At 33.1% G+C, this 16,889-nt stretch overlaps 1 pseudogene; it reads right to left on the reverse strand.

The window, feature by feature from the left end:
* Positions 1–587: 587 nt before the first annotated feature.
* LOC132002687 (small ribosomal subunit protein eS6-like) lies at positions 588–8,388 on the reverse strand (annotated as a pseudogene).
* Positions 8,389–16,889: the final 8,501 nt, after the last annotated feature.

Genomic DNA, 16,889 nt, shown 5'->3' on the forward strand with positions numbered 1-16,889 from the left:
GTTGGTGTAAGAATGTTAAAAAGTATGCCCTGAGGTAAGAGTTATGTTAGAAAGAAGAAAAGTGGATAAATAATAAATCTCAGAAAATGAGAAAAAGTCATTAAAAATACTAATGACTAGGATGATTTTTAGATTACTATCATGGAAAAATACAATAACCTTATTTTTCAAATATGTATGAGTTAACTAATTTTGGTTTTCAGATATTTTTGTTTTCATAGAAGATGAATACTTAAAAAGTCTTCCCTTTATCATCATATGAACTAAATTTAGTTATGTCTAAATTGTTTGAATCTATTAATGCTAATATTTATAAATAAAATTTATAATTTCTAAATTGACAAATCAAATGTAACAACTTTTTAAAAGTTGTTTAAGTATTCTTATATACTATTACCTGGGCATTAAATATATTCTGTCTTCCTTATTCCCAGGAGCTTAACCTATGTATTGTTATCCAAATATTTTCAGTTAATTACCCACATGTAACACATGAACTGGACTAGTTGAATCAGAGCATCTTCATTCCCTAATGACATGTTAACATGAGTATTAAATCTGGCCATTCAGAGACAACCACAGGACTTTTACTTGGAATTATGTTTCACATACAATTTCCAAGCTGATGGTGAATATGGCTGGATATTTGATGGGTATTCAAATTTATCCTGAGAACTTTAAAGGTACGAAAAAGTGAAATTACAGAAAACAGATCAAAGAAATGGAAAGGGTCTGGGACTGGAGTGGCATTACTGATCACTTTTGATCTTCTGAACACACAGATACATTGACCAAAAAATTGTCCATAATTTCTATGCATATTAAGTCAGTTTGAATTGAATGTCTTGCTATCAAACATATCTGTCAAAGATGACTATTTCAACAAAGATAAAATTATGACTTGCCTCCTACAGATCTGAAATGAACATGTATTAAAAGTTTTCTTTTTAGCTCATTATAAAAGATGAAATGAAGCAGGTGTTTACATAAAATTTAAAGAATGCAAAAAGAAGACACAATTATGGACCAAGCATAGTAAACTAAACTTGCTAATGTTTGCTAAACTTTTTTTTTTTTTCCCTCTGTGGGGATGGAGTGTAAATCCCTTCACAGGACAGAATTATTTGCACCTGCATTGCCATTAATTTTCCACAGAATACCTAGTTTAATATAGCTCAAACCAACGAAAGTCTAGAAGCTGGTAAGCCAGAAAAGTATGTGGCCATTATAAACAGTGAAAGATTTTCCACTGCAGATATTGTAGGGTAAATGAAAACGACTTCTCCTTTTATAACTTCATAGAAGACTTCCTCTTTCTCCATCCTCTTGAAGGGTTTCCTTATAGACATAGTGAATCTGACTGCATATAGAGATACATCTCATTAAAGATTAAGCCCAGTCTCCAGTTTTTACAATCTCTATTTATCTCCAAGTTTTCAGACTAGATTAACATTTAGATATGTAAAAATGCTCCACCAGAATTAGCTCTGAGGAGTCTCTAAGCAGATGTACCAGAGACTATCAGGAGGCCTTTGTCTCTTGAGAAGATAAAAGAAATTTCATTGTTCTTTCTTCTGCTTTATTGTTTAAATTTGCGTGATTGTCTTTTGTATATGAATGCAAATATGAACGCTTACTGAGTAATTAACTGTTTCTTTATTTCTCTTCTTTGTTGGTACAGAAGTGTTTTTTGCTAGCAGAAATGATTTATCCAACAACACACAGAAATAATTTTTGCTTATTCCATATTTACCTACATATCTTAGTGGATACATTTGCTATAGGGATTATAATTTTCGGATGTCTTTAAAAAAAGAGAGAGGTGATGATGGATCAATTTTTACCCAATTTTTATTTTGATGTAGTTCTTTAAAAATTAATTTACTCTTTTGTTATTTATTAGTTACGATGTTCTTATTTTGATTTAATTTTATTGTTATATATATGAGAAAACAATCCCTTGATCTGAGATACTCAAAAACATTAATCTAGAATATACATTTACTAAAATATCATATGTTCTATTTCCCATATATACATACAAATATAGCTTTTTTGTTGCAACTTACATCAAATTTTGTTGTGTTCTTCCTCAGCCATTTGAAAGAGACCACATTATTTTAAATTCCATTTCTATCTACTTAAAAAGTTGATTCCTTGATGTTCACTTATTGAATTTTCAGAGTTAAAGTTGAAAACTTGTTTTATTTCATCCTTTACACAAGTTTATTATATTTTATTTTCCATCTGTCCTGAAATTTTAGAGCTAAATTTTTATAGTCTTTATGGATTTATTCTTGTTATACTATTTCTGTCAAGAATATTTACTCATGCACATATTTATTAAATAAGATTTACATAAAATATTCAACCTTTTGCTTTAGAATTATCAGTGCTCTTTGCATGTCACTGTATTCTAAGACTTTGCTATTCTTAAGTTTTTTTTTTTTTAATGTCTGATCTATTTGCTACTCTTAGAAAATCCAATTTTGGGGGCACCTGAGTGGCTCAGTCTGCCTTCGGCTTAGGTCATTATCCCAGGATCCTGGGATCCAGCCCCGCCTCAGGCTCCCTGCTTATTGGGGAGTCTGCTTCTCCTCCCTCTGCTTGTCATTCTCCCTGTTTGTGCTCTCTCTCTCTCTCACTCCATCAAATAAATAAATAAAATCATGAAAAAAAAAAGAGAGAGAGCATCTCATATTTGACTGGACTCAGACTTATAGGTAAAAACTCAGACAGTCTCTGTCTCTTGGTGATTTGTTTCTGGCATTTTTCTTTGGTCTCCGTCATTCTCTTGGCCAGAGGTTTAGCATATTCTGCACTCTTTTCCTTATATTTCTTAGTATGCTGTTTCTTCAGAGTGATATGCTGACATTTGTGTTGGAGGACAGGTGAAGTAACAAGATGCTGAATCTTGGGCCCTTTGGTGCTAGCTTTCTTACCTTCTTTGTTTAGGGATTTTTCTCACAACATACAGGCAGTTGTCATCTTCTTTAGAAAGTTTGAAAATTTTGTGAATTCAGCTAGCTCTTTTGGATCCCAGGCAATGAGGCACAGTAGTATCAGTGAGTCCAGGTATATCCTTCTCTCTCTTTTTTTTTTTTTTAACAATGATCAAGTTGAGAACACTGAGATTTGGATCCACTATGCAGTCTCATACAAATTTGGGCTCACTTTCACCAGTCCTCCCTGGTCTGTAGCAGGGATACCCCTGACTCAGGAACAGGTGGACATGGTCACGGGTTAAGACACTCTGTTTCATGAGGAAGTCTTGTTTGTTGTTGCCACCACTGATTCGGACCACACAACCCTTCCTTTCTTCACCCAGAACATCCGCAGCAACTTCTGTGCCATACACTTCTCATAAAAACTGTGAAGTTTGGATTTATCATTCACTTCACTGAATTTCTCCAGAAATTCAGAGGCTGAGAAAGAGATGTTGAGCTTTATCCTAAAGGAGTCTATCACTTCTGAAGTGCTGTAAAAAGAGTTTTAGTTCTTAATTTTACTTCATCATACGTGGTATTGAATTAAAAAATATGTCAAGAGTTCAAAATCTATTTTATGTTTCCTTTTCCTTTTTTTTGGCCTGGAATATGGTAGATCTTATGAATCTACATTAATTGTTTTTTTTCTTTTTTTCAAACCAGAAAATAATTATTTTCATTAGAGTAATAGTATAAATACTTAAATGTATAATAATAAAATACAACTAGAAAGATTTATAATGAAAAATAGCAGGCATTCCTTGTGCTTTTCAATTTTTGCTCTGCAGGTGAAGCAGTGTGTGATTCTTTTATATTCCATGTGATTTTTGTTTCTTCTATATTTTCAATATCGTGTTTAGATGGCTATTCCTTGTATTTTGAATTCTCAACCATACTGACTTTTCTTTTTTAAGATTTTATTTATTTATTTTGGCAGAGAGAGAGATAACAAGTAGATAGAGAGTCGGGCAGAGGCAGAGGGGGAAGCAGGCTCCCTGCTGAGCAGAGAGCCTGATGAGGGACGCGATCCTAGGGCCCTGAGATCATGACCTGAGCCGAAGGCAGAGACTTCAATCCACTGAACCATCCAGGCACCCCTCAACCATATTGACTTAAAACAATAAGTAGTATCCCTCATAAACCACCCAGTATTGTTTCTCACATATTTACAACTTCCTTATATTTAATTATAATTAAATTAAATTAATATTTAATTAATATTTTCATGTACTAATTACCAATTCATCAAAATACCCAATATGCAGTGTGTTTAATATAGTTAAAATCATCTATAAACTACTTGATTTCCTTAAAAATACCTTTCCTACATCTTTCTATCTTCTTTTTTTGTTTTCTTTAAATATTTACTTATTTGACAGAGAGAGACACACAGTGAGAGAAGGAACACAAGCATGAGGAGCGGGAGAGGGAGAAGCAGGCTTTTCACTCAGCAGGGAGCCTGATGCGGGGCTGGATCCCAGGACTCTGGGATCATGACCTGACCCAAAGGCAGACACTTAATGACTGAGACACCCAGGCACCCTATTTTTTTTTTTTTAAGATTTTATTTTATTTACTTATTTGAGAGAGAGAAAGACAGCATGAAAACAGGGAGAGGGGGAGGCGCAAGCAGACCCCATGCTGAGCATGAAGCCTGACTAGGGGTTAGATTCCACAATGTTGAGATCATAACCTAAGCTGAAATCAAGGTTCGGATACTAACCAACTGGGATTTTCGATTTGCTAGTTTTGTTGATTTGCTATGTAACCATGTCCTTGCCCTAATACTTTAGAGAAAGCTGTATAACTTTAGCTAAAACAGTAATTCTCAGCCTTAGTTATTTGACTCTTAAGACATAATGTGAGTTGATTTCCCCTCTTTGAGAATCATGTGAGCCTGAACTTTCAAATTGTTCTATTGTCATTACTGCTTTTAATATCTCAGTAATGAAACATTTCCAACTCATTAACATTTGTAACTTAGTGGCTTTTAGAGTTAAACCATCTGGTATTTTCATATTTTACTTAACCAACTTCACATATTGAGATTACCTCTAGAATGGTTTATCCTCTTATTGTGTTTTTTTTATCTTCATTTCCAGTAGTAGTAGACAGTACCATTAAAAACGTTTATTTTTCTTTCAACTCACTCCAGTGTTAAAAGAAATGCCCTAATATAAGCAATCTTTTAGTGAATTCTAGTAAATAAAATGAGTACAGGTAATTCAAGAATCAATTTGTCACTGTGTCCCACCTTTAGGATTATTTGGTGCACATGTGTGCTTGAATTTTGCTTTGGAAAAACAAATGTTTTTGCAGTGTTGGTGTGAAGGATGTTTCTAGAAGTACCAGACACTGTAAGTGCCCTGCCAACATCTCTGGATCTTGCTATTTTTTTTTTTTTCTTCATGTGTACCAGTCAGAATCTAAATTCTAGGACCTACAAATCTTTGTCTGAGGTTTGGTCTGGCCACCCAAGTCTTGCTGTTTATAGAGAAGTCTGGAAGTACCATGGGTTTAACCAATTATTGACAAAATTTTGGGGGTAAACAATCTAGCTTCTTCTTTCTCAGAGACCATTACAATTAGAACTCTCATCTGCGTTTAATTAGGATGGTACTCAGGTAGGAGGAAATACACTGGGACGCCTGGGTGGCTCAGTCAGTTGAGCCGCCTTCAGCTCAGGTCATGATCCCGGGGTCCTGGGATTGAGTCCCACATTGGGCTCCTTGTCCAGCAGGGAGCCTGCTTCTCTCCCTCTGCCTGCTTGTGCTCTCTCTCTGACAAATAAATAAAATCTTTAAAAAAAAAAAAAAGAAAAAGAAAAAAAAAGGAAATGCACTGGCCAGTGTAATATTTTTGGAATTTTCCAAAAATAAAGAATATTTGAAAATTCTCATAGACAGCTGATTTTTCTTTACTATCATTAACAAACTTAAAAATAAAATAACGTACATTGTCAGATCAGTCAAATGCCAAGCCAAGGAATAGTGTGAAAGTTAAATAGATTTTATATAAACATTGAAAGTTCCCCTCTCCTTCAGTGACTAGAGTTAACTATGATTTAAAAAAAAAAAAAAGAAATTCGACTGAGGATCTCATGATTGAGTATCTAAATTACTGCAATGGTTGAATTCACAGCCCTGCAAGTCCCTATAGAGTCAGTCCCTAATAAGGAAGGAGTGCCTTTCTGCCACATGGAATGCTGACATGTGAGTGAATGTGCTAGATATCTTTAATTCCCAGATTCCCCTGAAACCTCTGGGTAAGCAAAAGTTGCAAAAGAATAGTTACCTTTGTCCAGAGACTATATATGGGTCTTTCCTCAGTTTAGATAACTTTCTAGATGATGTTTATTTTATCAAGAATTGTGAAATGTCTGACATTTTTCCTATTTGCCAGCTAATATGTCAGTATACCACAGTCTTATGGATTCTAGTAAAAAACAAAACAAAACAAAAACAACAACAACAAAAAAATACAAAAAACAAAAAACACAAAATTCCTGTATCAGAGACAAAAGTTTGTATTACTCAAACCATACTAAGTATGAATGGATTTCCCTCTTTCTCTCAGTAAAACAAAAAGAATACTCTGCCTGTATACTTCAGAATGTTTAGTTTTCTACTCTACTGTCAGAGCCCTGAGAAGATTGTTTTTCTTGGCTCTTTATAATGGGAAGCTAATGGAATTCCTGGAGCTAAAATCTACAATAGTTCGTGTGTATGAAGTGGTGCTATGGTGTCAGTCCCTTGGAGTTTTTCATGTTAGCCACACTCAGCCTCCAACAATTCATGAGAGTTCTGATTGAAGGTTCTTAACAGTTTATAGCTCCAGAAGCTTCTCTGTTGTAAGTAAGCAGCTCATAGCTATAATTCTTTTCATTCATATATCCTTGATTTTCTGATAGTTCCAAGAAAAAGAAATCAAGATTTTTTTTTCTTCAACTTTCTCAGTTTTTTTTTCTTTCTTGTTTTGAAAAAATGAGTGACAAATTCCAAGCTCTAACATGTCAGCACTGAAACCAGTACTATTTATTTATGACTTGCCTGAACTTCAGCAACAACTTGCTAACTAGACTGTTTTTACTCTTCCTGTCTACCCTGATTTTGCAACACAGAATCTAGAATTGGCTTTCAGAATCATAAATTTCCAATGGATTCTCATCATACCTATAATAAATATAAAATCCTATCTGCAGTCCTCAAGACCTGCATGACCAGGTGTCTTCATACCCTACTTGTCTCGCCATTCACCAAAATATTGCTTTGCTGTGTTGAACAAGCCAAACTTGTTCCAAATTCTGGACTATTATACTTTCTGTTTTCTCTTCCTTGAATTCTGATCAGGTAACTCGGGCCCTCATTTCATTTGGGTTTCTCAAAAGTTGTTTCCATCACCATAGTCTTGCTATCAGTTCTACCTAAAATCAATACCCAAATAAACACACTGCATCATTTACTGTTTTCTTTTTCTTCATGATATTAACACTTTCAGAAATTAGATGATATAATGAAGTATCTTTGTATTAAGCCCTATGAGGGTAGGGAACTTTTCTTTCTTGTTCACTACTTATTGCAAACGTGGCATCTAAAGTATGTATGACATGGTAGGTGATCAATAGTATTGATTTTATGAATGAATAAATCTCTGACATCCAGAGTAGTGTGCTTTAAAATGTTGGTCAATGAAATTGATGGGAACATAAGAAAAGTAAAAGGCCTTTATATGTGAAATATTCTGAGTTTTGTAAGATTAATAGTTTTGTAAATTATTCATCATTCCCTTGGTGTCTCTGTTGCTTATTATATAGGATTTGGATTTCTACAGTGATTTCAGAGGTTTTAACTAAAATGGGATTGTAAAAATACATGATAACACAGATGAATTAAATAAATACAAAGTATCATACTACTTCTTTGAGGCAGGGTTTTTACTGTTACTTTTCTATCTGCTTCTGTGGGTTATTGAATTAGTAAAGCATTCTAAGATTATGCAACTTAAATTGGCCTTGTCTTTCTGTTAGCCCACAAATATTAGGTAATATATTTTAAAATTCCACCATCACATTCAATGAAGAATGTATGGTGGTCACATTTAAAAATTATATAATAAACTATTTGTTTTATAGATATGTCTTGCATAATCAGAACTCTGAAGGGAGAATTTCAAATGTTGAAATACTGGATGTGGAAATTATAGTATAAATTTTTGCAATTGTTCAAATTTTTATTTCTTTACACCCATAAATTCACAGTTTGTCAGTGAATTTGATTATTTTAATTCCTTAGACTATACTGCTCTGCTTTTGACACTAACATTATTTCATTTATGTCGATGTCATTAGAATTTATAGCTGATTTCATCAGTTTTATTTAAACTATAATATTCCATACGTCATACCTGAAAATATTATAAGATTTAAAAAAATGTAGCAATGAAAACTATAGCTTTCCATTTTTTGATGAGGTAAAGAAACAATATCATTCATGCTGTCATTTCTCCAACTCATTCTTGAAGAGTTCACAGAATTCTTGAAGAGACAGATCTGTCAAAATAAAATGAATGTTAGGAGAAGATTTGGGGAGCTTTAGAAAGTGGATGGGTTGACATTTATGTGGTAACTGGAACTCAGAGAAGATGGAAGAGTCCCATCGATAGGAAATAATGGAAAGAGTGGGCAAATGTGTTTTAGGTAATCCTTTTAATTCTTTCTGGTAGTGACTAGAGGACATTCAGACATCAAACAGCTGAGTACCTGGCAGATTTACCAGACTGACCTCCGATTTATTTATTTATTTATTTATTTTTAGCCCTGGAATTGTGTCAATGGTTGAGAACATGAACAACACTGGTTGTCCCCTTAGTATTCCCTTCCACCTATTAACTTACATATTTTAAGAATTAGAGTTATATAATATATTTCTACAATATCTTTAATGTCTGTAAAATCAATCCAAATATTAGCTGAGAAATTTGAACTAGTCTTTGAAAGCTCTCTATTGTTTTATAAAGTTAAGAAAATGAATCTCTGGACCATTGGGGGAATATGTTAATTTCTCTTTTATTCCTTTAGAGATAGGTAAGAGCTTTGCTGGAGGGCAGCAGCTAAGAGTTAATTAGAATTGCATAATGACTATTCCGTTAAGTTTCCTTTGATGATTTGATTTTAATTCTTCAATATTAATATTGGTTTTTGATGTTAAAAAAGGAACTAAATTTTACTTGGAAAATACTGCTAGAATATTTGTCTTTACTTATAGTCTGGCTTGACACATTGAATAACTGATTTGTGAGTGTGAAATAAATACAACTGAATGTTTGGAGAATGCCTACATTCATTAGTTATATCACTAAAAATAGCCACAGGAATTCACATATGTCCTTTTCCATATCCATTTATCAGAAAATTGATGATGATGAAGAACCTAACACCATCTAATTCAACTATTCTCATTTTTAAAATTTCATATAGGCAAACAACAAATATGAGATTTTTTGCCTCTTCTCATTTCCACCATATACAATGTCACAATCCTAATATTAGCTTTGAATACCTGAGAGAGAAATAAGAAAAATTGGGATATGAGTTTAGATTGTGATATGTCCCCAATTTTAAGCAGGTCATACTTATTTTCAGTTCTGGCTTTGACATACATATTGGTGGTTTGATGTTGAGTGGTTTATTTAACCTACCTTAACCTCAGTTACAAATTTCATTTGTGAAACACAGAATATGAGTCCAGTTTTCAGAGTTGGCAGGCTCCAGTGAGATTAGTATGGCACAATAAGCACAAAATCAGGCACTTAGAACTCAAAGCATGCAAATTAAAGATGAGAATTAACATAAACTAATTAACAAATTATTGAGCCAAAAAGTTGTTTTTACATGTCAATAACTAGACATTATAGTTAGATTGTGTGTGTATAGTGAATACCCTATCTTGGAAAAGTGAAATAATTCACTGTCAAAAGTACAAATGGAAAATTATTGCATTTAAATTTTATATAATCAATACATGTAAACCCAAAACACTATTACACATTATGACATGCTGCATGTTGTGACTTTTATGATTTATTTAGCTGATAAATTTTTATTAGAATCAGAAGTAGTTTCACAAATCTTTCATTTTTCTATTTCTTGGCTGGTTGAAGAGTACATTTATTTATTTTGGTGTACTTGAGAGCATGCATGATTACTTTGCCCTTAATAAATATTTCACTACAGTAACTAAATTGGCACCTTTTTTGTTCTGCTCTTAAAATTTTCTAGACTATTGACCCTTCTAGGTTGATTGTCCTTTTCTGACAACCTATCAATATCAAACAAATACTGTTTCATGCTCTTTGTGGAATGGTCAAGATGTATTGATTAGAAACACAAGTATATCTATAAACTTCACATGACCTTAACTTGTACCAATAATATGCCATATAGTTTATGAAGAAATGTGTTTATGGATTACATAGAGTTATTCATATGATATTGGATGACATTAAACTTTTAAATAAATGCCTCCAAAATTTCACCAATGCTGTATGAAGACATGAAAGCAAGCTCATTTTTCCATAGCTGTATTTTTACTAGAGTGAGCATGTAGGTTTGCCCTTTGGTACTTAGTCCCTTATCTTGTTCTGTTTGCTGATTATTTTAGAAATTAGATATTGCTTAATAACCCAAGATAATTTTGTTCTTATGCCTGGAAACCAGGTGATTTATTTTTCTCTAGCAGTAATACTTTACCAAAATATGAGCAAATACTAGGGTTCATCAAACTGAAATGATTTTATGGATGGTAAAAGGTGACATTTTGGCAGCCAAATAATTTTTCCTATGTGTTGATGTAATATGTAAAACTTCAATTCTTTTCTGTTTGCAAGTAATCATCTTCTTACTGTGTCCTCATATGGCAGAGAGAAAACAAGCTCTGATCTTTCTTCCTCTCTTATTATACACCAGTCCCATCATGAAAGCTCTAACTTCATGACCTTATCTACAACCTAATTACCTCCCAAGGCCTCACTTCTAAATGCCATCACATTGCAGGATAGTGCTTCAACATATGAATTGTGGGAATGCTGTTCCAACCTTCAGTCCAAAAAAAAAAAAAAAAAAAAAAAACAAGTTATTGTGGCATCCCAGAAAAAAGGAATACTTTCAGACAAGTATTAATATATCAGATAAATGTTTTGGAATTAGAAAGAGGTTTATGGGCATACCCAGAATGGCTAGATAATCCACACAGAATAAAATGAACTAATAGAAAAGACATGACACTGTATGGGCTGTTCAAGGAATAAGGATAATTTGGTATGTCATGAGCTATTTATGCATGGGTAAGAGCACTGGCAGGTTTTGTGAAAGGGACCCCTCACTGTGCTAGAACTTTCATAACTCTTATATATTAGTTTATTTTCCGAATTTCCTTAGTTCTCTACTTAGGAAATCCTGGTTTTTCCTTGAAGGAATTTGGGTAAAAAGAAAATCTTTCCACACTCTTTCAAAAATGAAATTCAAATAATTTATTTGTGTTATCAATTTCCATGTACAATTAGGTTATAATATAGATTTTCTCTACTCTGGTAGTAGGCAGTGGAGGAATGCTCCAGTCCTGGTTAAATACATAGGGATAATTTCAACCTCTTTAGGTTTTCAATGCACTTCTTATCTTAGGCAGAATTATAAGATGACCCCTCAAGATCCTTTTTTTCTCGTGTACATACAGTTTTTCTCTACATTATTAAATCAAACAGCAGATTCGGTGCTGATATGAAGGGGTTTGAGGACATCTTTCAAGTCACAAATCAGTTATTGATAAAGTATAATATTATCCTTAACAGGTCTAACCTAATTAGATGATCACTTAAAAGAAACTTAGCTCCTCCTAATGAAAAAGATGTAGGGGTGCCTGGGTGGCTCAGTTGACTGAGCATCTAACTCTTGGTTTCAGCTTAGGTCATGATCTCAAGATCATGAGGTTGAGCCTAGGGTCAGGCTTTGAACTCAGTGCAGAGTGCACTCTGCTTCAGATTCTTTCTCCCTCCCACTCACTCTTCTCTCTCAAATAAATAAATAAAATCTGGAAGGAAGGAAGGGAGGAATATTGGGAGGGAGGGAGGGAAGGAAAGAAAAATGCGAAGCATGAGAAGGAATGAGTAAGAGTAAGAGTCTCCATTTCTGGCTTTTAATGTCACATAACATTAAAGGGGTCACATGACAAGGAAGTCCCATTACTGCTAGAGACTGGATTTTGACAACTTGAATGACCTTAAAGTGATTTTTCTTATTGCCTAAAAAAACATGGACTGGTCTTCACCCTGATTTCAGCCCGCAGATCTTTGAGCATAGAGTCTAGTTATCTTGCGACCAGATTCTTGACCAACAGAAATTATGAAATAATAAATGGGTGTTGTTTAAGCCTCTAAAGTATTATTTCTTTGTCATACAGCAATAGAAACCTAAGCTGTTTGTCTACGTTATTCACAATGCACAGTGTTAGGAATGATTTTTTTTTTGTAGTGCCTGGAAAATAAAATGTCTTATTTTATATACTTAATATATGGAAACTAGTGGTAACAAGTTCACTAGTGACTAAGTTTAAACCACAAATATTAAAGATATACTAGGGATGGCTCATAATGAATGGAATTTTGATGGCATGCATTATGCTATTTGTTTCTGTTTATCCTAAAGACCAACATAATTAATTACTTAACTCTTGGGAGCCTCATTACTATTGGCTATGCTCATCACTATTTATGTATTAAAGAACTGCATTAGTGAGTCGCCTGGGTGGCTCAGTTTTTTAAGCATCTGACTCTAGATCTCAGCTCAGGTCTTGATCTCAGGTCCTGAGTTCAAGACTCGTCTTAGGCTCCATGCTGAGTGTGGTGTCTACTTAAAGAAAAAAAAGAAAAAAAGAATTGCATTAGCACTAATCACAATCAACTGATGGTAACCCCTTTGGCAATTAGCTGACAAAGTAAAATCATGACTACATAATCAATTTGTATTTAATTACCAAAAATATCAGCTATCAAAATATCACTTCAAGATATATAATGAATGAAATTACCTTGACTTCAAAAAAGAACTCTGCTACTATTTTGTTGAAGACATAGATAGTATAACTCAAGGAAATGGTTGTAAAATGGTTGTAATGTTTGTAACTGTAGCTAAATATTTATATGTCTAGATATGCTCCCTTTTTCTTTCTCCATTCATATGTAGTTTTTTTGACAGTCTTACCAATGTGAGATGCTATTGTTTAATGACATGTATTTAGCACTAAAAAGAGATTAGCTTTGTTTCAGAACTTAGAAACTAATCAGGATCCTACATTGAGTTTGGAGAGGGGTGAGGAGAGGAGAAGAATCAGTACCACAGTAAATTTTCAAGTCAACCTTTCTATTAGTCCTGCTTAGACAATGTAAATAAGCTGAACTTATTACTTACTGACCTGGACTATATATTGCCATCTTGTATAAATAGGTAGATTCCTACCTCTTCTCTCTATAAATTCATGCTTGTTTGCATGTCTGTTTCTCTGATTCCCCAGAAAATGATTTCACTTTTGCTCTACTCATATCTTCCTTGATAATACCACCTCTTCTAATATTTGTAAGGTTTTTACAGGTATTCTACTTTCAGATTTACATACAGTTTCAAATGTTAATTGTTTATTGGTCCTGTTATTGTTACGTAATGCTCATTTTCATTTCAAAATGTTATTTATGTACATGTTTATTCCCTGAATTATATACTGGGTGAAAAACAACTTGAGTGCTCCTTACATTTTGCTCCACTCACTGATAATTAATGTCACTGCCTATTTTCCTCTGGTCATGGTCTTCAAATAAATATTTCCTCTGACCTCTAAGTAATAAAAGGAAATATCTTTCTTTCTGTCTTCTTCTTCCCTTTTTTTTTTCCCCTGGTAGAAATAACACATTTCAAGAAAAGGAGAAGTTAGAATGATAAACTTTTTTTTTAAGATACAGTCTTTGAACTTACTACTTTTTCAAAAATTCTAACTCCCATTCCAAGCAATAAGATAAAGGGGCAACTCAACTGTATTTAATGAGTTGAAACAAACACACATTCTCATTTTAGTTAAATGAGATACAAAGTTAATTATCATACTTCTAGTCCTCTCTGATATTCTGGGAGTTATATTTACACAATGCAAACAGAAACAAAGCAAGTTGAAAATTTTGGTCCATCAGTCTTCAAGATGATTTCAAAAATTGTTTCGGAAAAATAAAGGGAATCAAATGCACTCTCCAAAGCCACCTATAGTTTTTATATTCTTGTAGACTGGTAAAATTGGTTTAAATAAAATTAAGTCTTATAAATTAAAATTTGGCCAGTACCAAATACCAATTTTAATTATTTTATTTCAATTACTTCAACAAAAAGTTATAAATTTATTCTAAATCAAAAGAGTTACGAAATGTGGCTTAATGTTTAACTAAAATGCTTAATTGTTTAGAGTTGATATTTGGTCCCTTCATATGTATATTTCATATATATATTTATATTTCAAATTATATATATACACATACACAATATGTTTTTTCATATATATAATATTTGAATATCTTTTGACATTTTTGAAATGTAAAACACTTAAATAACATTTGTTTGTTTTTTTCAGTCTTGTATGTCTAGTACAGTATATAGGACCTAGTGCATTTCAGCAGATATGATCTTTTATTTAAAAAGTATTACTGCATCTCTTAATATGTTTTTTAAAATGTGTATTTGTGATGCAGATTGGCAGTTTGACTCAGAATATTTGTAAAAATAGGGAAATACTAGTGATTTTTTTTTTACCCTCCAAGTCTTTAACATGTTTCTCACAAAATCTAAAATAATCTCAGTAGTACACCTACTGATATGATTCTTTTTTTTTTTTTTTAAAGATTTTATTTATTTATTTGACAGAGAGAAATCACAAGTAGATGGAGAGGCAGGCAGAGAGAGAGAGAGAGGGAAGCAGGCTCTCTGCTCAGCAGAGAGCCCCATGCGGGACTCAATCCCAGGACTCTGAGATCATGACCCAAGCCGAAGGCAGCGGCTTAACCCACTGAGCCACCCAGGAGCCCCCCTACTGATATGATTCTTAAAATAGAAACAGGTTACCTCAGAAATTTTCAGTATATTTCTTCCAACAGATGTATTACATCAAATAATTAAAATAAATGTCAATTAAGTGCAAGGAGCAGACAAGTATTTTCCATATATATGTATAATTAGTATGTTAATCCCCAATCAATCTTTTAGTTTATGTCATGCTCTTTTTACCCCTCCAAAAGGACTAAACATCCCTATTATCCCTATTTCACAAGTTTCATTTTCAGCTGAAAATTCATTATGTTACCATGTCCTTATGACTTCTGATTTTCATTAGAGATCATTATACTATGGGGAAATAACCATATCTCAGAGACAATATAAGCATGGTCTTCTTAGCTTTGATTACTTAGCATTGTGTTTTTAAATTAATGTCTAAACACTGAGATCAATTAACATTTTCAAGGAAAATATTTTCTGCACAACAAATTGCATTTAAATTGTCTTGTGGGAAGTTCATTGTCATAATGTGTAATTTAAGAAAATTCCTATCACTGCTTGGTTATGATAAAATGGAAAGTCTGATAAACATTAACTCCTATAAACAGATAAGAAAGTAGGAAATGAAAGTTCTCTTTAAGGTGTTGAAATGTTTTAGAATCGATTTTCATGTCAGATGATTAATGTAATAACAAAGGCAGAATGCTTAAGGAATAATAAAGAGAAAATAAAATCGAGTGTCTTGCTTCTCTGGAACATATCGTACAGTGGCTAACACAGCTTTTCTTAGGCAGTAATAGTGCTAAGAAAAAATTCAGAACTTTTTTCAGATGGCTTATAACAAGTAGGAACATATATTTAACATATTTGGATCAGAGAATAAAAAATTATTGAGAAAATTAAAAAAAAAGAAAAAACACCCAGAAACTAAAAAACAAAAGAAAACAAAACAAAAAACTAACAAACAAAAAAACCCTCCACATTTTACCTAGCTATATGTGAATTCAATTCTGCAACAACCGTTGGTCCTTAGGCTCCAATGAGCAGATGTTTCAAACATATTTGGGAAACTTAAGTAACTCCGGGAAATGGATACCTCAGCTTTTCACATCCAACCCATCTTCACTTTTGAACCCCAAATTGCAGTTCTGATTATAATTGGGAAAAGTGCTTGTTCCTCCAATGACATGAATAGATACTGAAAACAACACTGAGGATGATGCTGAATGATAGACTGAAAAATAAATCCAAATATCGGCCCCGTGGCTCAGCCTGGTGTTGGCTTCCAGTGCAAACACTTCCAACTTCACCATAAGGAAAAATACCAAAGGTGAAAGTGAGTAAAGCATCCAATAATTAGAAGCAGAGGTAGTATTAAAAACCAAATGCACATGAAACTGCAACATCTTTTCTAGAGCTGACATAGAACACATCATATATCATTGACACCAGACATCAGGCAATGCAGATGTTGTCTGGATCACTGGAAATAATTAAAATGCCTTTTAAGAAATCTACTTATATTTTCATCATATGTTGACTGTTTTTATTCATAAAATATATCTGGATAAGGTGCATCTTTTGTTGGTTACCCCAACAAATACACGATGTTGTTAGCTCGTTATGGCCTGATCTACTACATATTTTAGATATATACTATTCTTTGTTACTGGTATATTGTAACTTCTAAGTTACATACCTAAGTCACAGACCTAGGTATGCGAGTACTGGATTTGACTAAACTGTTAAAGGTAGAACTGGTTAACTGCCAACATATTATTTTTTCTAAATTTTATTTATTTATTTATTTGATTTTTTTTTTA

The sequence above is a fragment of the Mustela nigripes genome, chromosome 15 (genome assembly GCF_022355385.1).
Source record: "Mustela nigripes isolate SB6536 chromosome 15, MUSNIG.SB6536, whole genome shotgun sequence".
NCBI lineage: Eukaryota > Metazoa > Chordata > Mammalia > Carnivora > Mustelidae > Mustela > Mustela nigripes.